The sequence below is a fragment of the Culex quinquefasciatus genome, chromosome 2 (assembly GCF_015732765.1).
Source record: "Culex quinquefasciatus strain JHB chromosome 2, VPISU_Cqui_1.0_pri_paternal, whole genome shotgun sequence".
NCBI lineage: Eukaryota > Metazoa > Arthropoda > Insecta > Diptera > Culicidae > Culex > Culex quinquefasciatus.
The window spans coordinates 188,006,395-188,033,844 of NC_051862.1; positions in this window are offsets into that span (position 1 = coordinate 188,006,395).

Sequence of the window (27,450 nt, forward strand, 5' to 3'; positions counted from 1 at the left end):
ATGAATTAACATTGAAAATCGAACCATTGGTTGCTGAGATATCGTCATTAGAAAATGATGGGTTGTTTTGGTGAGACTTAGAAAACTTCTATTTTCGAGTTTTTTTTCTTAAAGCGGCTCTATCTCAGCAACCCGAGGTCCAATCTTGAATGTCTCTTAGACAATTTTATAGCAAATTTTCAGAAATTTCCTAAAAAAATATTTTTAGAAATGGTCACTCATGGTCACTATTTTTAAAAATTGAAAAACTGCAAAAAATTCGCTAAAATCAAACTTTCTGTGGCTATATCTTGAAAACGGAACCCTTTATCAAAAAATCTGTAAAGTACTTTTCGATTGCAAATTAAATTTTGCGTTAAAAAATAATGTCAAACTTGTTTTTGCATGAAACTTCGATTTTTTCCAAAAATCAATATTAAAAAAAAACCATAACTCGGCGGCAGATTTTTTGACCATGTTTCTCTATAGCTCAAAAGTTGCGGATTTTTGTCCCCTAAAACATATAAAAAAATCTCGAAAATCAAAAAATACGTATTTTGGGAAATTGAGTTTTAGAAAAAAAAAAGTTGATAAAAAAAAATCTGCAATTTTTTTTTCCGTGTACCTATTTTTTTCTCAAAAGTCCTCAACAATACCTACAACTTTGCCGAAGACACCAAATTGATCAGAAAATTCACTCAAAAGTTACAGTTGTTTGAATATTTACATACCATTTTTGTATGGACAGCTGCCAAAATTGCATGGAGACTTTTATGGGTGAACCAATGACACAAAATAGCTTATTTGGTTATAGGGAAGGCCCCCACAAAGTTTGAGCCAAATCAAAAAATACAAAAAATAAAAATGGTCGAAATCAGCCGATTTCGTAGAGAGTTGCTCAGATGTTATATTATAAACTTTAGTTTAACGATGCAAATTTTGCAAAAAAAATCCAAAAGAATCTGGATTTTTCAAAAACTACAAAAGTTAGATTCTTAAGGAAAATAAATAAGATTTACAATTCAGTTATGGGCTAAAAATGCAAAGTTTTCATAAACTTTTTTTTCATGATTTTTTAAAATTAATAAATACCAAGCAAAAAGATTAATAGCAGCTTTTTCGTTAAAAAAAAGTAAATAAATAGTTTTAAAATCACACATTCTGTAACTCAACAGTAAAAAATGGTTAGATATGTCATTTTATGGGAAATGTTATGTTCGGCCTGAGTTCGATCCCAGACGGTCCCGGTGGCAAATTTCGAGACGAGATTTGTCTGATCACGCCTTCCGTCGGATGGGGAAGTAAATGTTGGTCAGTTGGACTAACAATCCAGAGGTCGTCGGTTCGAATCCCGGGGTGGATGGAAGCTTAGGTGTAAAAAGAGGTTTGCAATTGCCTCAACAATCAAACTTTCGAATACCTAGTTTCGAGTAGGAATCTCGCAATCGAGAACGCCAAGGAAATGCTGTAGAGCGAATAATTTGATTTTTGATTTTTTTTTGTTATGTTCTTTTTGAACTCGAAAGAAAATAAGTTATGGAGAGAGTTATATTTTGCACTTAAAAAAAATGAAATAACGTTAAGGGTCGTGAATTTTTCACGAGTTATTTAAATTTTTCGATTGTTTTTTTTCTTTAAAGTGAATGATGACCATTTTTGACATTTTTTTAAAGTACCAATAAAACTTAATCGTTTTTTTGTTCAGTTCAGTTTGCATAGGAATGTCTCTTTGATGTTGTTGTGGCTCGTGCCGCTAGAAGGACAACATTGAAAAATAAATTCTTATGCAAAATTTGCTAAAAATTTCGAAAAAATACTGTCAAAAGCACACAATTGAGTTTTGAGGATTGGAACTCCGAAAAACTGGCCAAAAACAGTTAAAATATTTATTTTTTCAAAAAAACTTTTTCGAAAAGTTCAGATAACTCGTAAAGAATATATTCGAACCATTTATGTTTATATTTTTTGTTTTTTTTTTTTAACATTTTTGCACTCTAAAAAGTATCCATGCAAAGTTAAACAAATCATGAAATTGTGAAATGAAAGATGACCTTTCTGGGTTACTTCGAATAAAAAAATCACGATTTTTGACAACTGAGTAACGGCAACGATTTTCAAATAATTTTTAAAAACTTTTTTTACAAAAATATGTTTTTTTTTTCGGAATTTTGAATAATCTATCAAATTGGACGTCCAATTTTACACAAAAGTCCTATTGAAATAAATTACTACCTCCTCACGGTTTTCAGCTACAATTCATTGAAACACATGTCATAGTAAAAATCGAGATGTTATAAATTGGACCTCGGATTCGTGATTAGGATCCAAAAAAAATCTGTTTGAGCAACGTTTCACACCAAACGATTTGGCGGAAAATGACTTATTTCTCATGGTTAAAAAAAATTTACGATGTTTTTTTGAGAAGCCAGTCTAGTTATCTCGAAACATTTTTAAATATTTTAAAGAACTCAAAATCACAAACAAATTATCAAAAAATAAACTCTTGTCCAATTTGGATGTACAGTCTAGAATCGATTAAAAAAATTCACTTCGGCATACCAAATAAAAAAAATGTATGTTTTTTCATTTTCTTGATTTCAGTTGTTTAGCTCTTGTATGACTCTTTGATTGAGTTGGATCTTGTATACTCTCTATTGAGTTGAAAATTAAAAATCCAATGTTGATAAATTTGTCTTTTGGTTATTTTGGATGTTGAAAGTGAGAAAATTAATAAAATAAAACGAAAGACTTTTATGTCCATGATTCGATTATCCAAAGTTCCTAAGAAACCTTCGAATAATCGAACTTCAGATAATCGATACTTCGGATTATCTAGGTTTTAGATGATTGAGTTTTGACTGTTACTGTCTGTATTCGATATATTTTAGGAAAATTTTTGTGAAGATTTTTTTAAATTTCGATTTAAGAGCGAGTCCACGAACAGGGCATACCCCTTTGTATGGGACGTCGTTTGGACCTCACCAATCTGCCTGAAATTTTCAGGGGTTGTTTGTACATATAAAACTAGCATCTGGCCAAAATATGAGCTCTCTAGGTCAACGGGAAGTGGGGCAAATCGGGACACAAAGTTTGAAGGTTCAAAAACGTCAAAAATCGTAAAAAGGCTGTAACTTGGGCAAAATTCAATTTAATTTAAAAATTCAAAATGCATCTGAAAGGGCTTAAAAAATGCAACAAAATGCAGGATAGAGCACCCCAATTGGTTAAATCTAAAGGGAGTTATTGACATTTTAGTGAAAAAATAGCACAATTTTCAAACTCAAATAAAAAAATGTTACATCCAGTTATCAACTCAGTTCGACTTGCAGCTTGTAGGGGACATCTGGGACTACCATCTGAAACTGAGAACGCTTTGGGTAAGGCAGTTTAACATATTAAATAGATACTTTTACTTTTAGTGAATTTTTTGGATGTAAATTTTTGCTCGGGGGACCCCTTAGATCCTATTTTCTGATGATAATTTTATCATATTCGTGTTCCTGAGACAATTTCACAATAGAAACATGCATAAAAATGTTTATTTTCATCCATTTTAACCCTTTAAAAAATGAAAGTTAAAAAAAATTGAGATGCTGCTTTTTTTCTGGTGTCATCTAGTATCCTTGGAAACGAACTTGAATTTCAATAAATGTGAATCGAAGATTTTTTTTAACTTTCATTTTTTAAAGGGTTAAAATGAATGAAAACAAACATTTTTATGCATGTTTCTATTGTGAAATTGTCTCAGGAACACGAATATGATAAAATTATCATCAGAAAATGGGATCTAAGGGGTCCCCCGAGCAAAAATTTACATCCAAAAAATTCACTAAAAGTAAAAGTATCTATTTAATATGTTAAACTGCCTTACCCAAAGCGTTCTCAGTTTCAGATGGTAGTCCCAGATGTCCCCTACAAGCTGCAAGTCGAACTGAGTTGATAACTGGATGTAACATTTTTTTATTTGAGTTTGAAAATTGTGCTATTTTTTCACTAAAATGTCAATAACTCCCTTTAGATTTAACCAATTGGGGTGCTCTATCCTGCATTTTGTTGCATTTTTTAAGCCCTTTCAGATGCATTTTGAATTTTTAAATTAAATTGAATTTTGCCCAAGTTACAGCCTTTACGATTTTTGACGTTTTGAACCTTCAAACTTTGTGTCCCGATTTGCCCCACTTCCCGTTGACCTAGAGAGCTCATATTTTGGCCAGATGCTAGTTTTATATGTACAAACAACCCCTGAAAATTTCAGGCAGATTGGTGAGGTCGATGCGAGATGGGTATGCTTTGCTCGTGGACTCGCTCTTAAGGCAAATTTTATTCCCTTTCACAAAACTCTTGACAAAATTAAATCACAGACCACTTGCTTTGATTGCTCCTAATATCCCGATAACCACGTTCAAACGAAAACTACGTCCATTTCTTCCATTTTAACACATTTGCTGTCATCCACAATGGCTGGTAATTGTGCCCGTCGTCGTCCCATTCCGTCCACCGTGCGATGATCCCCTGGATGCAATCAACGGTGACAAACGACTCCTCCGGAAGATAGCTCACGGTCAGTGGTCGTTTATTCCCCCCTTTTTCCTATTGCTCTAGCTCGATCAACAAGAAAGCACCAACTATATTGCCACTTTTTCTTGTTCTTCTTGCGGGGGAAAAAGACTAAAGATTTAAGGTGTGGGATTTACTGCTCTCGTCGTCCCCAAGTTGAGAGGAAAATCCGGAAAAGAGCAGCATCATGCCTGCAACTGTCTTCCCCGGATTCAACAATAAGACACGGGTGAGATAATAGATAATAGTTTTACTGCAATATAAACAGATAAAATTGTAAGAGGGACTGGAGACGATAACTGGACAAGACACTGGACACGAGACCCTGTCCCCATCGTCGTCGTCGTCTTCGTCGTCCAATGGATCAGTTTATTTCCCGACTTTTCTTCCGGAAGAAAACGCAAGCCATTCTGCAGTGTAGAACGCTGCTGGACGTGACATGATTACTGGCATTTCGTTCGAAACAGCTCAGGAAAAGAGGGATTAGACTCGTTCTTGCTCGCCCGGTGGTGTCGGGCTTAACCCGATCTCTTCCCAGCGACCTGAAACTGGAACAGGACCAAACGGGGGCCATCCGTTATATTATCTGGTCAGGCGAGTGAGGTGAAATCGCACAATCCCCCGTTGATCCCTTTTCAGCAAATGAGAAAAGTTAATTTGGAAGATGTTTTCCCTGGGAATTAAAACCCGTCCACCCGGCGATGCTTTGGATTCTCCTAATCAACGGTACCCAATGTTGGTTGCAAACGGGGGCAAGTTGCTTGAAAAGGGTTTTTGGACCTTTAGTGGTCATTTTTCTACGTGAGTCATTTACAATTTTTTTTCGTAGGTTTCATCAAGAAATAAAAAAAAAGATTTAAAAAAGCTGCCATTTTGCGTTACTCAACTGTAAAAATTGTGGAATATCACTTTTCGAATCTGTAAATATCCCAGTAAACTAAAACAAAACTCCAAAATTGTGACCTTACCTTTCCCAAATCCAAATCAACCTTCCGAGGGGGGTGAGGCTTCCAGAACCTACAGCAAACACCAAAAACCACAATAAATTTATTCCGGTAAAATTTTCCAAATTAAAAGCGAGCCCCAAAAATGTAAAATTCTCTATGCTAGCCTGCGTACACCATCACCGAGGAAACCGCAGAGAAGATTAAATATCTTCTCCCCATTTCCCCATCCCTCCCTCCCCCTCTAACCAGGCAAAATATACAAAACCTCTTCCGGCTGAGACGAGCTTTTCTTTGCGGGGAAAAGTTTGCCCACCCACCGAAGAAAGAAAAAAAAACCTCCGAAAAATTGAGAAAAGGAAATTCAAGCATTGTTACACGCCCTTTGTAGCGGCAGAAGGGAAATGGATGAAAACTCCGAAAAAATTACGCACTCGTATTAGAAGGCAAAAAGCGTCCCGAAATTAAACAAATGAAAAAGTTTAAACGAAGCTCTCTTTCGTGTCTCATACACACACATTTTTGGCGTTTAATTTCTCGGTGGGTGGGAAAATTTCATAATTTTGTTTTACTTCCAACTGACTTCCATTTGCTTGTGGGTGGAAACTGAACGGGGAGGGTTGGGCAGGAAGAGGCAAATTCGGTTTATTTCGCTGGTGAGATTTGATTGTATGAATTGTGGGAAAATGGCTCATTTCGAGGGAAAAGAGCAATACGCGAGGAAATACTGGTATTACTTGTGATTGTGATATCGGCTGGAACAAATTATTTGTTTTTGAGTTGAGATGATGAGTTCTAAATTAATGTTATTACTTATTATGTTGATTAAGATTGAAATTCAATTATGAAGTCTTTGGAGAAGATTCGAATTTGACAAGGATAACAGAAAATTTGTGTGCTTTTTGTACACAGAAAAAAATAATGTAAATTTGGAAGCTGTAATTTTGGAAGGTTGAATATTACCTCTTTTATGATGTAATTTTACCTCAATTTAGACTGAAAAAGTGACATTACACCAGAAAAGTGGTAAAATTACACATTTCCAGAGGTAAAATTACACCTTTTTTCTGACATAAAAGATGTACCCCTTCCCAGATGTAATATTACCATGATTTTTTTTTCTGTGTACGCAAACAAAAAAAAGCTACAAAAGTTACAAGTCACAACAACTTTTTGGTAAATAATCACTGCGCCAATTATCGTAACAATGAAGATTTCCTTGCAAAATAAAAACACGAATGAAATACGAACAAAACACCTTGGAATCAAACTAAGCGTAGTAAAGAGTTGGGGCAGCTAAAGAAGCACATTTCAACAATCTTGGAGAATTTAGTTAACTTTAGACTCATAAAATGTCACAATTTTTGTTTGCAATTCCGTCTTGAAACTATTTTTCTTGTCATTCTCGAACATCGAAACGGCCTTCTTTTCTCTACCAAAAAATAACAGAATGAAAAATTAATAATTTTCGATAATAGTGCTAAAAAGATAAAAAGTTGAACTTTTCAGCTCAAGTATCAAAAAGTAACCATGTTTGACATCAAATTCCATTCAAAAACGTTTTTCGAAATTCCAAAAAATGTTGTAAGCGAATCGTTGCCACTATGATTTTTTCAGCACTCGTCGTAGTTATCTAACTTTGTAAACCTCATTGAACAAATGTGCGACTCGTACTGAAAAAATATTCTTTTTGTAACTTATTGCATAAACCACTATATTCAGAGCATACACAAAATATTTCTAAATTACCATCGATTCTCTGGTTGTTTTAATTCATAGGACAATCGAGGAAGAATAGTAAAAGAGTATTGAACGATTAAAATTTATTACTTGATTGGATATTTTTTTCTAATGTTCAACCAAAACGAATTCCAAACACCATTCAAAGCTTTATTTTATACATGCGAAAGAGGAAATATTTAACAATGGAAAAAAAATTCAGATCAAATCAAATCCAAGGGACCATGAAGTAATAAATAGTAAAAGTAAACATCGAAGAAAAAATAATTGACGTTAGCAGGGAATGAAGAAATAATCGATACATGCAGTAATATTGAAATAGGGAAGATCGACAACCAGAGAGTTGACTGCAGAAGTTGTGTGTGTGCACATTTTTTCAAAAATATTTAACAATTTCTAGAATTTGTATCCGGGACCGTGGTGTAGGGGTAAGCGTGGTTGCCTCTCACCCAGTCGGCTTGGGTTCGATTCCAGATGGTTCCGGTGGCATTTTTCAAGATGATATTTGTCTGATGGGGAAGTAAATGTAGGCTCCGGTCTAACCTAAAGGGTTAGGTCGATAGCTCAGTCCAGGTGTACGAGTCGTCTCCCTGGGTCCTGCCTCGGTGGAGTCGCTGGTAAGCACTTGGACTAACAATCCAAAGGTCGTCAGTTCGAATTCCGGAGTGGATGGAAGTTAGGTGTAAAAAGAGGTTTGCAATTGCCTCAACAATCGAGCTTTCGGAAACTTAATTTTGAGTAGGAATCTCGCAATCGAGAACGGCAAGGCAATGCTGTGTAGAGCGAATGATTTAGATTTTTTTTTAGAATTTTTATTTTTTTTCATCTACTTACCAAAAAATATTTGCAGTTTACATGAAAAATGACCTTAGTCAAATAAACATACAAATGTCAATATAACAAAGACAACCTGGAATTGAACAAACTATCATTTTGCTTACAATGCTATTATGCTTAAGTCACTTTAAAAAAAATCAACAATTTTGGAGAGTTACCTGGTCGTGGTGTGGTCAATCTTGAGACAAATCCTATTCAATCGTATAAAAGTTTATTGAAAAACATTTAACAAGCTTCGATATATAGTTTCTAACAATAAAGAAAAAAAAAAAAACAAAACAGAATGCAAAACAACAACTAAACAAAATTTATTCCAAAAATGATTTACTGTGAGCAAAATTCATGAACACATGAAAGTTTTTTGTTTATCTAAAAATTCTTAGAAATTATTGGGAATTATATAAGTTTCTGTGTTTCATGTATTATTTTTAAGACGATATTTCTTATATTTCGGTGATGATATTTTTATTTATTTTCATGAGTCAACCACTCTTACGCTCACGCTCAATACATTTTTTTATTAATTTCTATTAGTTTATGAATTCCATTTTCATAGATTGCACAGAGCTTAGAACTTCAATCTTTCAAATACATACCAAATTTTTCGCAAAAATCCTACTGGGGGAGTTGGAATTTATGCTCAATTCAATGACAAACCATGTAACACAGTAAAAAAAATCTTGGTAAAATTTCACCTATAAAGGAGTACATCTTTTATGTCAGAAAAATGCTTTAATTTTGCCTCTAATAATGTGTAAGTTAACATCTGGCAGACGCTAGGAAAAAATATCTGTAATCCCAAAAAAATATCAAACCGGCGATAGTTATATCTAGCTTAATTAGTTCGCGCCTTAACCCGCACGGCCATCTCGCCGCTGTGAAAACTGAATTATCAAAGCCAATGTACCTCTACGTATACGAAATATTTCGTATGTTATATATGTACCCTACACACAAAAAAATATTTCCGAATGTTACATCATTTATGATGTAACACTTTTGCACGTCATTAAACATTTAAATTTAAATTCAATTTGATGTAAATTTGCAACAAATTATACGTAAAAACATGATTTTACGTGTAATTCAACCGTTTACGTCGAATCTTAAGTTTACATCAACTGAGTTTACATGTGATTCATTTTTCCGTGTCGAGTAAATTCACATATTTTTTTTCTGTGTATATGCAGTAAATACAGTATACAATGCACGGAACACATAGAACTACATTAACTTTGATCATCCAGTTGACATAAATGATGTACTCCTTTTTAGAAGAGATTTTACCATGATTATTTTTACTGTGCAGTTTTTTTTAATGGAAGGGTAAACCAAGCTAATTCCTACAGCATTTTAAAAGGTTGGAGAATATAAATGAGATTTTTATTTTTAAGGCCATTCGGTATTCATTGCCTGATGAAAAAAAAAATACATTCAGCAAAAATTTTATTCAAAAAAATGTCACAAACCATTTCAAAAAGCATCACTTCAGCAAAAGAAAAGAAAAAAAAACAGTAAAATTTAGAAGTTCATGTATTTTGAAGTTTTGTTATTTGCCAGACAGTAATTTAACAACATTTTTATCTGATTTTCTAAAGAAAAAAAAAACTAAAAAATTAATGTGTTAAATGTTAAAAAGCTGTAGATTTTTCTTAAAAATTACTTTCTAAAAATTTTCTAGAAGAATGATTGTATTGTTTCAAAAAGAAAAAAGCTTCTAGCATTTTTTGCAGTCTATTATCATTTTTTTTTAATTTGAAAATAAAAATCTATCGATTCTCAAATAAGGGTGCAACCCTTGGTTCTATACAATTCTCCTTAGAAAACTTTGGAGCTGTTTTACGAAAATATTCGAAAATCTTTGTCTCAAAAAGGATTTCTATTTATAAATTCAGTTTTTTTTTGCATCTTTGTTGATCAATACTTTTCAAGAAAAATTAGTACGAGGAGGAAAAATTTTGAACGAACATTCTATTCTGATAGATTTACCTACCTCCGATTTTTCTTATTTTAGTGTTTCATGGACAAAACTACATGACGGACGATATGTAATTATACGATAGTTTTAGGAAAAGTTGTTTGGAATGTTAAAAAAACATTCAAGTACATTGGCAAAAAACATGCTTGAATGTTAAACTGAATTTGCAATCATTAGGTACTTTTGAGAAACTTGGATAGAGTTTACCATTCCGAATAAGAATAATAGTTTGATTGAATTTTCGAAAAATGTCTTATTTTAATTTTAATGATAATGTCCATCCTTGTTAAGCTTTAAAAAAAGTTAAGAAAACCTTCTACAATTTCAATTATTCACATTGCTGATCAAACTTTTGGATGCTGAGAAATGTGCTACCCAATAAGCTCTCATTTATCAATCAGCGATTTGTTGAATTGACTTGCTGTGTCAAAAATAAAAATCTTTGTGAAAATTTCTATTTTTTTCAAATAAGTTCAGAATTTTCAAATTTCGATTGACCTTTCAGAAAAGGGCGTAACGTTAAAAAAACGAGATTAAAAAAATATCAAAAACATAACAATGTCAATCAATGTCTTCTTCACCAACACGAACTTCATTTCTTCAGCATTGTCAAAATACTGAATAAGTGATGATATTATCCGTCAACCTCGTCCTGTCCTAGCACACTGAGAAGAAGCAAGTCACGCAGATTGCATGTTTGCTCAACTTTAACACCAAAAAGGAGGCGTCCAAGTCTTCCGGCTCCTCCTTGGTACCACAGTTCACGGAACGGAGCATAATCAATAATAGACTTTAATTTTTAACGAAGGTTGCCGTTGTCTGTTGGGGTTGTTTTCCGATACGCCCCCTTAAGGGATTTTCCGCCCCAGTATGTTTGGATCGTCAGACCTTGGTTTGTTTTGCGGAAAACATCATCCTTTCAAGGGATTGAGCTTAGTTCTGAACATGGAGCAGTGAGTGTGTACTTTGAGGCTTGCATTCACTTATTAAGGGTCCATGTTACTGTCCTTCAAGACTTAGGGAAGGGGTGAAAGTCATGAACTTTTTGCAAGAGGTTAGGAGCATCGAGAGAGACGTATGCAAAGCGATGTTTGTTAGTCTGGGAAAACTTTGTTTGATGAAGCTTACTTTGAGGAGTTAGAAAGGGGAAAGTTTAGCTAAGCTTTCGCTCCTGAGAAGGTTGTTTATTTAGATTGAAAGTGAGACGATTTGCTGAGGCCATAAATTAATAACGAGGGTTGCCACCGGCCAACCCATCTGGGAAGGTGGAATCGATTGAAGTTTTGCCCGGCGAGGGTGGCATTAATTATTGGCCCCAAAGTGGATGACGGTCCTTTTCCCGGGTCGGGGCCGGCTTTGGGGTCAAACCGAGGTTGTGTAATCTGTTTAAAAGTTTTCCACAAGTGGAAGTGGACTCTTTTGTAAAACTTTTCAATATTTGCACTGTGCGGTGATACTTTGCCCCGACCTGTAGTGGTTGAGGGATTTACATTTTCATGGAATTGATTATTGAAGTTTTGATGAAACAGGGAAAAGGATAAAGTTTTGAGGCTCTTGAAACTTTGCACATTTAATCTTGTTTGGAGCAACCATTAGTGTTATTGAGTATTATGCGAAAGAGGGATATTTTTGGGGAAAACATGAAAATATTACGTCATTGATAAATCAATTCCAACAAAATGTTCTAGATTCAGTCATAAAGCTTTAAATCACTCATTTAATCACAAAAATACTACCAACTCTACGCTCTATATTCAGACCACCAGAATTTTTTTCCCTGGACCAACTTTTTCGTTTGCCCAATTTTCCACCATAAATCAGTCAATTTGAATTTAAACACAATTTAAAATCAACACCCTCCAACGCCACCATCACACACCATCGTTGACGTTGGTTGAACCAATTTGACGAACAATAATAAAACTTTTGGTCGAAACTGACGCCCATGAGTGAAATGAAGCTGTGAAAACATTGTTCCTCCCCCCAACTACCGTTACCACCACACCTTCTCGTACGGATGCACCGGAAAAGCCACCTGTATGAGGGTGGATTTCCAGTTGGGGAAATGTACCGAATCACACACACACACATACACACAGACTTATCGTGTAAAAACAGTGCAGAGCGAGCAGTGTGGCGCTATCAGAATGCAGATACGAAAGTGAATTTGAAGTAACCTTAAGTTATCCAAAATAAAATTCAGATTAAATTTTTAATAAAATTTTGCAACTCACGCATTAAAATCTTTTATATTCAAAAAAGAATTTCGTTATATTATTTTTCAAAATTTATGTAATAAACTTTCCGGTTGAATTTTTAATTGACAAAAAAAATTGAAAAAAAATCAGATTGAATTCCACAAGGTCGTTTAATTTTTTTTTGCAATTCCGCTGTGAAACTGTCAACTTTTCCTGGCCTTCTGAAGAAATGAAACGGCCTACTTTTTCCTACCAAAAATAACAGAATCGAATAGCAACACTTTTCAAAATAAATGCTGAAAAGTTCTACTTTTCAGCACTGAAATGAATGCTGAAAAGTTGAACTTTTCAGCACTTGTTTCGAAAAGTAAAACTTTTCAACATTTTTTTTATTTAAACGATTTATTGACAAAATACATGAAAATTTTACTTAAAATTTCAATGAGTGTTTTTCGAAATTGCAAAAAATATTGTATGGAACTCGTTGCAAAACTTGATTTTTTCAACACTCGTCGTATTTATCCAACTCGGTGAACCTCGTTGGATAAATGTACGACTCGTGCTGAAAAAATCCTCTTTTTGCAACTTGTTGCATAAACTACTATTTCAAACTTCAAGTCGTTTATGAAAACAAATTTAAATTAAGAGCTATTTGCTAGAATTTCGCAAACCCGACATTCCATTGTATTTCTTTTATTTGTATAAAACTTATTCCAACGATTCCTTATACTCAATAAGCTCTTTGCGTCATTAGTTTCTTTATACAAGTCTTCATTGAAATTTGGGAGCTATAGAAAAGCGCTGTGAAAAAAATAAAGGTCTGTATCTCTAGGAAGGATTTTCTGATCGATTTGATGTTCATTTTGGGAAAAAATCATCCCTTCGTTTTTTTTCTTCATTTTTTACCTCTTTAGTAGACAAAAAGCGAGAACTTTTGAGTTATATGGTATGGCGGATGATTTGTATACAAAATAAAAAAATCAAAAATATTTTTTTACATTGAAAATTTGATCAACAATTTTCAAGATATCATCAATAGCAATTCGAGGGTTAATTGGGAAAATTTTATAAAATTTTATATTGTCCAAAAAAGCAAATTGTAGATAATTTGCTCAACTTTTCGAATTAATTTTTATCAAGGATGGACAAATCATTTTAAAATTGTTATGTTGTATCAAAACAATGTATTCTTATTTCTGATTCAATTCTATGCATTTCTGTTTCAATAATATTTATGTATTATTTCACACATGTACACTCAAAGTAAAAAGTATCCTTTTTTCAAGTTCACCCGTCGTCACCCTTTAAAAGGGTATCGAAAATGTACTGAATTTGACATACCCTTTTAAAAGGGTGACGCCGGGTGGCCTTTAAAAAAGGATAGAAAGTATCCTTTTTGAGGATTGAAAGTGCCCTTTTGAAGGATACTTCTGACTTTGAGTGTATATGTACTTGAAAAAGGAGAGTCACTCACTCCTCTATAGAGGAGAAAATCGTGACGTCAGAAATGAACTCAAATCACTCAAAGTTCATTTTGTGAGTGACTTTAACAGTTTGGCCTACACAGGTACTACAACCATAAAAATGGTTATATGGGTTGAACTGAAAAATTCGTCTGAAAAGTGGGATTTGGAACTCAAAAAATCATGATTTTTGGTAAGGGTGTGAATTTACTCGACACGGAAAAAATGAATCACATGTAAACTCAGTTGATGTAAACTTGAGATTCGACGTAAACGGTTGAATCACACGTAAAATCATGTTTTTACGTATAATTTGTCGCAAATTTACATCAATTTGCATTTAAATTTAAATGTTTAATGACGTGCAAAAGTGTTACATCATAAATGATGTAACATTCGGAAATATTTTTTTTGTGTGTAGTTTGACAGCTACATTGTTCCCAGTTTACTGTGGGAGAGAAAAGGAGGCAAATCCCAAGTAAGCGCGAAGCACTAAATAGCAGCATTAAATCAGCATTATATTAGCGTTTAATACCAGCAAAAAATGCTTCAAAATATTTAATCAGCACTTTTCCCTTGAGAAATATTTCAAGTGGCGCACAGTGATGCCGGTTTAATGCTTCGCCGAAAGCTCTAACAAAAACAAACTGCTTTATCGACGTCAAGTAAGTAAAAAAGTAAATCTTTCCCAGTTCCTGAGGGGAACACCCTTGAAGAGTATCGGGGCCGGCATTTACAAAGCGGATTCAGTGGCAGTTGCATTCTCAACTTAATGTTAACATGTTAAGGTTAATGTTAACATTCCATAGGTCGCCTCCCTAAGGTGTCGTGATAAGGTCCAGTTTGTGACGATACACTACCTTCCCTTTACTAAGCAATCGATTCCAGAAGAGAAAAGATCACCAGTTGTGTTGGTCCGAGCCGGGATTTGAACCCCGATCTACCGCTTACGAGGCGGAAGCGTTACCACTGGGCTACGTGGCTCGGTCAAGGCTGGGGGAAAAAAAGAACAGCTGCTCCTCTCACACTTGGTGGTTGGCCTCCTTTGTTTTTTTTTTTCCTGTTCCATTTCATGTGTGAGTGTGACCCTTTAATGTTATTCTTGCATTTTTCTCGTCGATCTCCAGGATGCGCGCCAGCCAACTGATGTATTCTGAAACGGGTGTTTGTTTTGAAAGTTTTAATCGATGTGGTTGATGCATCGAACATTAATTAAGACTTTCTTTCTGCTGTTTCGAGTTTCCGTTGTCATTTCGTTGGATGGAAATTATCGATTATCACTCAGCAAATTGCGGCCATCCAGTCAAGTGCAGTACAATTAATTACGGGTTAAAAGGGACAAGCACTGGCTAACGGCTAACGGGAACTGCTTTTCCGAGAAGTGCTAGGTCCACGGTTGGCAAAATTTCACAAAGTGTATCAGACTTCCGGAAAGCAGCTTTTTGCTTGTGAGAAAAGTCATTCAATTTATCAGAGAACTTTTGATAATGTCCTTTGTGCTATGGGAATATGTTTTGAAAAATTTGGCTTCATTACAGGCTGCAGTTTCCCACAAAAAAAAAAAAAAAAAACAAACAAAAAACTCTTCAATCAGCGGGAATTGAACCCAGTCCATGCAAAAATAAAACTGATGCACACTTGGGGAACTGCGCCTTAGCCCACACGCTTATTGGAACGGTATGACGGGAGAAGGATTAAAGTTAATAAGAGCGTACCTGGTTGAAATGTTTCCCGTATCGATGGGTTACTTTGTTGATAAACATCAAATGCTTTGAAGCACATTTTCATGGTCGTAAATGGTGATTTAATACCAGTTGTAATGCTGCAAAGTTTTGGTACTTTGAAGCATTCGCAAAGCTTATTTACTACTTCAAAACATTCCAGTGCTGATTTAGTACTGAATTAATACTTCAATTTAGTGCTTGTGGTTACTTGGGATACTTTATGAAAATCATACAGCTGTCAAAATTCCTAGCCTCAAAATGTTGTCGCGAGTTGATTATCTCCTCTTTTGTTTTCAGTACCAACCTCTTGTCTACTTTCAAACTTATGTATGTTGATCTTTTGCCATACAGTAGGTTTTCTTGGTGTTTTTTTTTGTTCTTTAAATAAGACTAAAAGGAAAGATTTCTAGCTCTGTGGACAATTATCACAGTAATTTTAACTGTGCTTCAAAGTTTAGATATTGAATTGTTTTTTTTTTCTGATCAAAAGTTCAATAAAAAGTTTTTATATAACATTTCTGAATGTCAACTAATCATAGAAACAGTTGACTTTGAGTCGGTGAAGTATTTCCCCCTGAGCATTAAAGGGATAACATATGCACCACTCACCCACCCCACCAGGCAGGAGGAAGTGTGTTCCCCAGTGCACCCAGAGAGCATCAAATTATACACGGGGCGCGCGTTGGTGGGAGTCTGCTCAGATGGTTCTATTTTCAGAGATAACATGAGACGCTGCTCTTACAACAACTATGGTTCGGAAACTCGTCCCGAGCGCCACTCCCACCTCAACGACTTCAACGTCAATTTGTGCTGAAATTGGATGCTTTTTAAATTTGGAGAACAATGTAAATTTGCATATGTTATCGTTACGGTGTGTGGGTTTTTCGTTTCTCGTGCCCCAAAAATACACAAACCTTGATGATTTTACTCTGTTTTCCGGAAACAACTTTTGCGGTTCCATTTTCTTCTGTTGGATGATGTTTTCCATTGGATGGTTAAGGTTCGATGCTGTTCGTCCTAATCAAAGTAAATGAACAAAGTTAATTTTTGCAGAAGAAAATTACATCATGTACCGCCACATTAATTTCGAGAGTATTTCGATTAATTAACAAACCTCAACTATAAAGCGACCCTAGCCACAAAAACCCATTCGGTGTCTGAGGCATTAATCTTAATCGAACATCTTAATCTTGCCCCAATAATTAAGTTTTGTTTAGCAGGGGTGCGCCTAACGATGCCGAATGGCTTCTCATTTTCGACTGCCGCTGCGTGGCAATGGTCTTCGATTTACACCACAGAGATTGGAAGTGAAATCATCCCCTGCTGGGGCTCGGTTTGCCGGAATCCTTGTTGGTAATGATTGGAGTTGACCACTCGGCGGGGGACGACAACGAATCATTGGAGGGAAAGTTTTGACAAGATGAAGGACTTTGATATCTAGAAGGCAGGGGTGAATTCTCGAAGTTTTCTTAAATATTTTGAATGTCTCATACTTCTAGAACCTCCTGAGATATTCGCTATTTTTTCGAAGACATGACTTCACCCCTGGCTGCTCCACCACAAAACAATGGCCACGTGGCCGCCACAGGGGGTCAAACCCCAAGCCAACAAACGCTTCCCTCCCACACTTCCTTCCAGTTTTGGCCAAGAATCTAATTTCTTTCATTAGCATAGTTTTCCGGCACTTCCGTTTTTTCGGCATCACGGCCAACAACACGGTCGGATCCTCTCGACGGTTGGCTGGCTGGCTGGGGGGTGGCCAAAAACTTCTCCCCCGATTTCTGCTATCATCGTCACAGAATCCAAGACGTACACAGTGGGGAGCTATTCATTTCAAGAGTCCCTCTCACTTAGTCCATCACGGTTAAGTACCCTCTCGGTAGGTGTCTTTTTGGAAGAGTGGAAAAAGATTTCGGAACGGGAGCAGCAGCAGCAGCAGCTTTCCATGGAGTTGAAGCTTCTGGAGAACACAAGACTTTTGCACTTTCACTTCTGTGATGGTTTCCAGGAAGAAATTGTGGTGAATGTTCGGTTTCTTCGAAAGGGACCATGGAGTAGTGTGAATTTGAAATTGTTTGTTAAGAGTTGAAGTTGGAATCGCTAAAACTTCAGAAGTCGTGGTCAGAGTTGAATTTAAGGGAAGCAATATTGAAACATTCTCAGACAAACTTATTTATTTTCGGCTAAACTATTTTTTCCAAAAATCCGCTTCCATCTACTTTACGGTACTTTGACTCCGGCAAGCCCATAGAACCAGAACCTTTTATGCTGCGAAGAGCGCAGCGTAGTAGCATCCCCAAGGTAGAAGCCACTTACGAAATTTCCTTCCCCGCAGCTGCCAGCTTTCCCAAAAGCCCCCTGCTGGCCAAGAGTCATGAAAAAAAAAACCGACAGCAAATGCAAACACCTTTGCAGCACCGGGACACTATACCAGGAACCCGGCTGTGTGGAATCCGGCATGGTGGCCGGTAAATGAGATTTCATAAAAGCATAAATTTTGCAACTGAAGCTCCTTAATCCCAGCAGAGAGTTTGCTGGAAAGCAGCAGCCAGGAACAACGTTGGTGTCGGGGGGAGGCTGATTTCCCATTTTCGGACAATGATTTACGGTTATGATCTCAAGTTTTGCACACCCTCATAAATGTAGGGTTTTTCGTACGCCGTTGGAGCACCGGAGCGAATCTTGGCCATGGCCAGATCCGGAGAGGGGAACGAGGAATTGGTCATAAGTAGCACTCGTAATTGTTGCAATAGTTGTTCCTGGTGTAGAGGAGTAAAAGCTGGAGCGTTGGACGGACGATGATGGTCTAAGCTGCCCCCCCCGAGCCGGTAGAAGTGGTGAGAGCTGCTTGAATTACGTACCTTGATTACCTTGTTCTTGTGGGATGGGGAATTGTAGTGCGGGAGAGGGAGGGACATGGTCACTACAGCTACCATAATGAGTTAGAGAAGTTACGGAAGTGAGTGGGGGAGGTTCACTGTTGTTAGCCGAAAGCTGTTTTATGGGTTTATTATGGTGCCGAAGCAACTATTACCAAGCGAGAGCGTTGTTTTAGGTTGAAGATAGGAGGAAGGATTAATGGAAAATGGATTCTCCCCGGGAAGTGGGTTTTTGGCTCCGTGGCGAAAGCGTGAAATACTTTGGTTAACAATATTCGATTTCAATAAAAGAATTCAAACACTTAGCATCTCAAGTAACGAAATGTTTCTGGAATTAGATAATATCTATTAAATATGTTATAATATCTATTAGATATATTATTTGCGGAACTTTATTTTGGCGAAAAATGAACTTCACAATTTTTTTTTCAACAAGCCAAACCATGCAGAAAAATGCATTCAAAATTGTTTTCAGTTGATCAGACTTCTAGTTTCATTGAAATTTTTAAGTCTTTTGAAAAATTGCCCTCTGATTTTCGGAACAACTTTGAAAAAGGGTGACATAAACATTGAAAAATATTTGCAACGGCTGCAATTCCATATGAAAGTTAAAACTGAATATTATAAAATGAAGAAACATTATCAAGAAGTTCCATGGCCCAAATAGTTAGTCTTTTTTTTAATTTGGCCATTAGTGTGGTCAGGTTATGATAGTTCTAAAATTGAAAATTTACGAAAAAACAAAATTATAAGTTGAGCATTTAAAGCAAAATAGTTTGAAGACGATTTACTTTAGCATAACATTTTAAAAAAGCCGGTTGACTGAAAATATTTTTATCGGTTTTCCAAGGAATTAAAAAAAAGATATTTAAAATTGGTGTAGATAATCAATAGGATTCCGAAACAAAGCCAAAGAAAAAATAGCAAAATCAAGCAAAACAATATAAATGAAAAAGGAAATTTCGTGGCATGAAAATTGTCAAACCAAGGGATTTTTCGCGCAATTTCTCCCCTCAAATCTGCTCAATTTAAGAAAAATGTTGTTTTTTAGGAATATGGACATAGAATTTGAAAAATATTTGCAAAAACCTGAATGTTGCACAGTTAACATTCGTTCGAGTTACATAATAAAATCTTAACTCATAATATTCATGAAAAAACAAAAAAAAAGTTTATGGAAAGTAGAATTTTCATCAGCTGATTTCTCGATTCCGCTATCCTTGTTTTACTGTGTTTTAGTTTTACTGATTTGGAAATAAAAAATGCTTGAATTTTTCCAAAACGAAGCACATCCTAAACAACAGATAATCCAATCAGTAAACCAAATGAAATAAAATTATGTTTGTTTTCTTGTGTTTCAGCAAAAAGAATATTTGGTCATTTTTAGCATGCATTTTATTTTAAACAAAATTGAATACAAAAATACAAAACAATGCTATTAATTTTTTTCTTAATTCGGCAATTTTTTGCATTTTTTGGAATTGTGGCATGGCAAGTAAGGTAGGGTAGTCAACAATGAGATACTTTTGGTTTTCAACTTTCGACGATTTTTCTCATTTTTTCATCAGCATCAGACCAAAATATGAGATCGATCCGACATCTACAGCCAGAGTTAGTCACCTGTCTCATTGTAGACGCACTTGGCAGGAACAATGAGACAGCTTGGGAACAATGAGACACTCTACGAAAATCAATACTTTTCTAGTAAAACATCATGTTTTGGTATTGTTCCATTACAGGTGAATTGCCTAGAACATGTTAGAGCAATTTCGCCAACATGGAACTTTATTTAACAAAAGTTATACTAAAAAGCATTTAAATTTTGTAAAATCCATATATTTATACCAAAAAACTTTGTATGTTTGGTTAAATGAAGTTAAAACTCTAAAAATATTCCAAAAATCACCTTCCATTCATGTTTTGAAAGATTTACATGGATTTTGAAATGTTTAATGAAGAAAAATCAAAGTGTCTCATTGGTACCCATGGGCTAAAATGAGTGGGAAACAATGAGACAGCCCTAGATTATGGGTATATTCTAAATTTTGATCAAACCTAATGAAAGGACATTGTAGCCTTTGAAAAAAAATTTGAATTAAAGAAATTTGAAGAAATATTAGTTTTGGTGTAAATGGCAGCCTACGCGCGAAAAAGTATTTTTTGTCCATAATTTACTTTTGCACCCCAGAATCAAACATTTATGAATAACTTTTTGAGGGAGCGTCCATAACCAAAGCCATTATTATAGCAGACGTGTATCCAGTAGATACACCTTTCCCCCAAATATGAGCCTGATTGGTTGAAACTACGGCTTGTGAGAGCCATTTTATCATTGTTCCCCGTGTCTCATTGATGACTACTCTACCCTACAATCAATGCTTTTTTTTCACTGAACTTTTACAATCAATTATCGGCATTTCGTTAGTCGTTGTAATTAGAGCGTCTAATTACCCGTCGCGGGAAAAAAATTCCGTTTCACGGGGAATTTGTAAATTTCCCAAAATTCCCGAAATTCAAGCGAAGTTATATATTTTCTTAACTTTTTTGTTGAACCAATTACTGAAAATGTACAGAAAAAAATTAAAGAACTAAAACGAATTTCATTCTATTTAATTTACTGTTAATTTTGAATCAATCAGATGGTAAGAACATTTCATGTCAAGATTTCCTTCTGATAATATTAATTTCTGAAGCATTGAACTGATAATAGATCTTGCTTATGGAAATAAACTATTACATGATTGGTAAGCTTTTTGAATATATCATTTAAAAAAAAATAGATAATCCCCTTCACTCAAAAAAAAAATGATAAAATTAGACAAACATTGAATTGGTATCAAATATTTCAAGTAGGATTCTGCAAGAAGAATAAGTTCAAAACATCCAATAGTATTCAAGAAATAACAGTTTGAAATCAAAATTTTATGGAGCTCTGGTGCTTGTGTGTTATAGAGTTAATAAAAGAAAAATGGAAAACTGATTGTGGAATTATGTTAATCTATCGTATAATTTAAATTATCTTTTTGCGCTATGAGAAGTAATTGATTTAGCTGTACACCATATGACATAATAAAATCATAAAAAAAATCTAAACTACTTCGTGTTGTTTAAAAGGTGCGTAAAGAATGCAAAAATATTTTAAAAACTGGATATAAACATTTGAATAAATTGGGTTATTTCAAGAAAAAAAGGTAAGTTAAATTTCAATGGAAAATCACAATAGCTTCACTATTTTTTTTTAAGAACTGAAACCAGTATGATTTGAAACAAGAAAGATGTTTGTAATGAAAAACGTAATTTATTAATGACTTTTTTTTTTTTCATTTCAACCTTATGTGTCAATGTTTATCTCAAAATTAGTCACACTAACTGGTTTAAAGAAAATTAAAGTTTGTGGAGTATGGGTTAATTTTACTGTCCAAACACTTTTATTTAAAAAAAAAACAAAATTTACTGAGATCATTTTTTGATTACGATATGAAAGTCAGCTTATAAAATTAGATTTTTTTATATTTCTTGAAGATGTATGATTTTTCTTAAGTCGCTTTTCTATACATTTTTGTTTGTTCATGATAATTATAAGATCAACGATCATACCCCAGGAAATTGATTAAAAATTTCCAGTTTCCGGGGATTTTTGTAGCCCCAGGAAATTGAACGCTATAATAGTGATGAACAATATCTTCGAAAATGAGTTCTGAAATTGACATAATTTTTAAATCTGCTCTCAAAATTCCAGATAAAAATGTTGGGTTTGAATTGAAAAATCAAAGTTTAAAAATACTGAGGGGCAATTTGCCAGTAGATTTCAGGGCATAAACAGAATCTATCAAATTTAATGGCCAAGGTGTATTTAATTTTCAACTTTCCAAACGGGATGGAAGCAAGGGGTTTTTTTCGTTGTTTATGGGTTACCCCTTAAGCAGCTTCCGTGAAATCGCGAATAATCACTGGCCTAGTTGATGTTTACATGGAATTTATTATAATATATTGGTAAAGTATCATTTTAAATATCATAACAAATAAATCCATAAAGTTTAACATTACAAATCCAATCATCTAAGTAAAACTAACTCTAGTCAGAACTCATTAACGAACGTACCGGCAGAATCAATAACTCACTCTTGTTTCACCCTCCAAAACAATGCGAAAAACAGAGCAAAAACCAAAATTTCCCCCCCTGCACACTAATGTGCCCACATTCGCACACTATTGTTCGAAGGTGAAAGTGCGTGTGCGGTTTTCTTCAGCCAACAAGAATCAGCCATCAGACACAGCCAGCAGCGTACTGATGATGAGTGGGTGGGTTGCTTGTGCTGATGAGTGTCAGCAAGTACCGTACACACACCCATCCATTGAGTACAATATAAGACCATTAATCAATTTTCATCCACCCCCGCTCCCAAAACCGCCTCGAAGATCGGGGTTTGCCTGACAGTAACGAGCCTTGATGCGTACCGTGAATCAGTTTTCCCTCATCGAAGGTTTGCCCTCGTCATCTCGCCCTCATCAGGAACCACAAAATATGGCTTTTCCACGTGGGGGAATTTGAGAACTGGGAAGAGGGTTAAGGGGGATGGAAAACCGATGGTGTCGTATTGGCAAAAGGCGAAAGCGTGTGTGTAATTCAAATAATAAACAAAGTCAGCTTTAATTAGAGCATCCATTGTTTTCGACCGGAGTGTGTAGGATGTGGTTGAACGCTGCTTCGTCCTGTACTTTGTAAGGATGTGTTCAGTTCACGTGGAGTGCCAGGATCCATAAAATAGCATCCTTACTGTGTGAGTGTGGGTGCGGTGTTGTGTTGCAATTTGCACGATAAGTTAAACTTATACCAATTGTTTTAAAGTTTTTTTTTCACTCTTTCGCAAATTTTAAATAAAGATAGCAAAATATGACAAAATGTTAAAAAAATAAAAGAGACATTTTCCGTGTAAATTGCAAAAACTGACTATAGTGGGCAAAGAAGACGTATCGGCCAAGGTCCTTTGGTGGGTGTGCACCCCCGGTTTCGCTGTAAGTAATGACAGTCGGGCCGTGTGGAAGAGTGCCCTTGGAAAACCACTTACAATTTCTCCTCATATGAATGGTGCCGGTATGGTGTTGTTGGTTACTTCAGAACTCTGGACGATCCATTTGTTATCGGTAGAATCTGTAGTTCTGGTTCGTAAATTTCTTTGAAAAGAATAGTGACTTTGCAGAATCGTCGTACGTTACTTGTGCAAATTGGTGCAACTGATTTTTTGAATAGTTTAACTTAACAATTAAGTTTCAACTTTTTTTAAATCAAATGAATGGTTAAAGGAAAATGAAGTTACTGGTTTAAGAGGAAACAAACTGTGCATAATGTAAAAGAAATTTTTGATCATTTTCCGTATGTTGCTAATCCCCAAAGCTATCATTTAGTTCATTTGGTTAAACTACGAATCCTCATAAAATCCTTACACGTTTACCATCCTTTCTTAATATTGAAGCATCCGCCCTAAATACTCTCCTAACACGCAGCAGCAAGTCCCGTAAAACACTTCTGGTAATCTTTGCCTCTTTAGCAAGCAAAAAATCATTTTTGTTATCTTAAAATTGAATTACCACACCACGACGCACCTGCTGCCAGACTTCAACGACGACGCCCATTAGGCACATCCTGACTTTCCAAAGCGCATCCCCGGATCCTAAGGGTGCGAGGGAGTAAGGGAGGGAGAGATTCCTTAATTATCTTTTCACTGCCCTAGCTGCCTGCCAACCCTCACTCTTCCAAAAGGACGGTTATCCCCTCCTTGGGCCACAAAGGCAAGTGTTGCGCACGCCAGAGCAAATAAGCCATATTGTGAAAAGCGATGTAAATTTAAATCGCTCCCCTCCGCTGGGGATTCACTTAATATTGCACACTCTTAAATTTTCCTGGAAAAACACACGCACTTTCCCCCCCGCTCGTCACCAGAAATATTCCGAGCTGGAAAATCTTTCCTTCCTCCACGTGAATTCCACGTGACGTGCGGGGGCGTTAAGCTTTTTCAATAATAAAAACTCCTCGGCGTTAATTCCAGCAACTTCTACCCTCCCCCCAATCTGCTACTTCCTCCTCCTGATGATGATGATGATAGGCGCTTTAGGAGCCTTGCCTATTCGCGATAGCATCGAAAACCATAAACTGCTTTTCTTATAAGTATACGTGTGTCAGTCAGTGTATTTGCTCGAAGATGCGTCGCGGCTTCCAGCGGCTCCTCTGGCACTTGTCAGAAATAATTAAACACATCTTCCTCGGCTGGTTTGAGCCCCTGTGCAGTGCATACAAGACAGCTGCTGCTGCTGCTTCTGTAACCAACCATGTTTGCCAACAACCAGCCAGCATGAAGATGCTGCTGATGACGTGCCACAGCGCTGGCTTACGCGACGGGACTCTGGAACTGTGTGTATTTTATAGACACGTTGCATAATCAGATAAAGTGCGTGTGCGGGGGTGGGCATCGTGAAAGTTTGGATGTGTTTGAAAAAATACTTTAAAAAAATTTTATCTTAAAAAAAATGTTTTAAGACGTAAATATTGATATATTTTTAAAACGTTTTTACTTCACACTAAAACAGTTTAAATTGAGAAAGGTTAAAATTCTATTGTAGATATTACCTTTTTTTTATGTAATCGTGTAATTACACAAAAAATACGCATTTTTAAGAGGCAATATTGCAAACTAATGTTTCATGCAACACCCTATGTTCTTTTTAGTCATACGCATTTTGAAGACATATTCTTCGACTGATTCAAAGAGTTATGGATCGTGATGCAACCGAATTTAAATTTTCGGATCGCTCTAGGTTTGAAAGAATTATTTCAATAAGTCAATAAAAATAGATTTTTCTTTAGAAACAGGCATTTTCAAATCCTCAGAATTCAAAATCACATCTTATTTAAGATCAGGCAGCGAATGACCAAGTTGGTTAAAACTGCCTTAAAATAAATAAACCAACAACAAAAACATCTTATTTAAGCATAACAGAAAAATGTTAAGAAAATCTGAAAATGATCGAAGAAGTTTTCTGTTCATTTTTAGATTTTTTTTTTTTTTGTAATTTTGGTCATTTTGGTCATTTAGGTTCATTTTGGTAATTTTGGTCATTTTGGTCATTTAGGTTCATTTTGATCATTTTGGTCATTTTGGTCATTTTGGTCATTTTGGTCATTTTGTTCATTTTGGTTATTTTGATCATTTTGGTAATTTGGGTCATTTTGGTAATTTTGGTAATTTTGGTAATTTTGGTAATTTTGGTAATTTTGGTAATTTTGGTAATTTTGGTAATTTTGGTTATTTTGACCATTTTGACCATTTTGGTCATTTTGATCATTTTGGTCATTTTGATCATTTTGGTCATTTTGTTCATTTTGGTCATTTTGTTCATTTTGGTCATTTTGTTCATTTTGGTCATTTTTTTCATTTTGGTCATTTTGGTAATTTTGGTAATTTTGGTAATTTTGGTAATTTTGGTAATTTTGGTAATTTTGGTAATTTTGGTAATTTTGACCATTTTGGTCATTTTGATCATTTTGGTCATTTTGGTCATTTTGGTCATTTTGGTCATTTTGGTCATTTTGGTCATTTTGGTTATTTTGGTTATTTTGGTCATTTTGGTCATTTTGGTCATTTTGGTCATTTTGGTCATTTTGGTCATTTTGATCATTTTGATCATTTTGATCATTTTGGTCATTTTGGTCATTTTGGTCATTTTGTTCATTTTGGTCATTTTGGTCATTTTGATCATTTTGGTCATTTTGGTCATTTTGGTCATTTTGGTCATTTTGGTCATTTTGGTCATTTTGGTCATTTTGGTCATTTTGGTCATTTTGGCCATTTTGGTCATTTTGGTCATTTTGGTCATTTTGGTCATTTTGGTCATTTTGGTCATTTTGGTCATTTTGGTCATTTTGGTCATTTTGGTCATTTTGGTCATTTTGGTCATTTTGATCATTTTGATCATTTGATCATTTGATCATTTTGGTCATTTGGTCATTTGATCATTTTGGTCATTTTGGTCATTTTGGTCATTTTGGTCATTTTGGTCATTTTGGTCATTTTGGTCATTTTGGTCATTTTGGTCATTTTGGTCATTTTGGTCATTTTGGTCATTTTGGTCATTTTGGTCATTTTGGTCATTTTGGTCATTTTGGTCATTTTGGTCATTTTGGTCATTTGGTCATTTTGGTCATTTTGGTCATTTTGGTCATTTTGGTCATTTTGGTCATTTTGGTCATTTTGGTCATTTTGGTCATTTTGGTAATTTTGGTAATTTTGGTCATTTTGGTCATTTAGGTCATTTTGGTTATTTTGGTCATTTTGGTAATTTTGGTAATTTTGGTCATTTTGGTCATTTTGGTCATTTTGGTCATTTTGGTAATTTTGGTCATTTTGGTCATTTTGATCATTTTGGTCATTTTGGTCATTTTGGTCATTTTGGTAATTTTGGTAATTTTGGTAATTTTGGTCATTTTGGACATTTTGGTCATTTTGGTAATTTTGGTAATTTTGGTAATTTTGGTCATTTTGGTTATTTTGGTCATTTTGGTCATTTTGGTCATTTTGGTCATTTTGGTCATTTTGGTAATTTTGGTCATTTTGGTCATTTTGGACATTTTGGTAATTTTGGTAATTTTGGTCATTTTGGTCATTTTGGTCATTTTGGTCATTTTGGTCATTTTGGTCATTTTGGTCATTTTGGTCATTTTGGTCATTTTGGTTATTTTGGTCATTTTGGTCGTTTTGGTCATTTTGGTAATTTTGGTAATTTTGGTAATTTTGGTAATTTTGGTAATTTTGGTAATTTTGGTAATTTTGGTCATTTTGATTATTTTGGTCATTTTGGTCATTTTGGTCATTTTGGTAATTTTGGTCATTTTGGTCATTTTGGTCATTTTGGTCATTTTGGTCATTTTGGTCATTTTGATCATTTCGGTCATTTTGGTCATTTTGGTCATTTTGGTAATTTTGGTCATTTTGGTCATTTAGGTCATTTTGGTCATTTTGGTCATTTTGGTAATTTTGGTCATTTTGGTCATTTTGGTCATTTTGGTCATTTTGGTCATTTTGGTCATTTTGGTCATTTTGGTCATTTTGGTCATTTTGATCATTTTGATCATTTTGATCATTTTGGTCATTTTGGT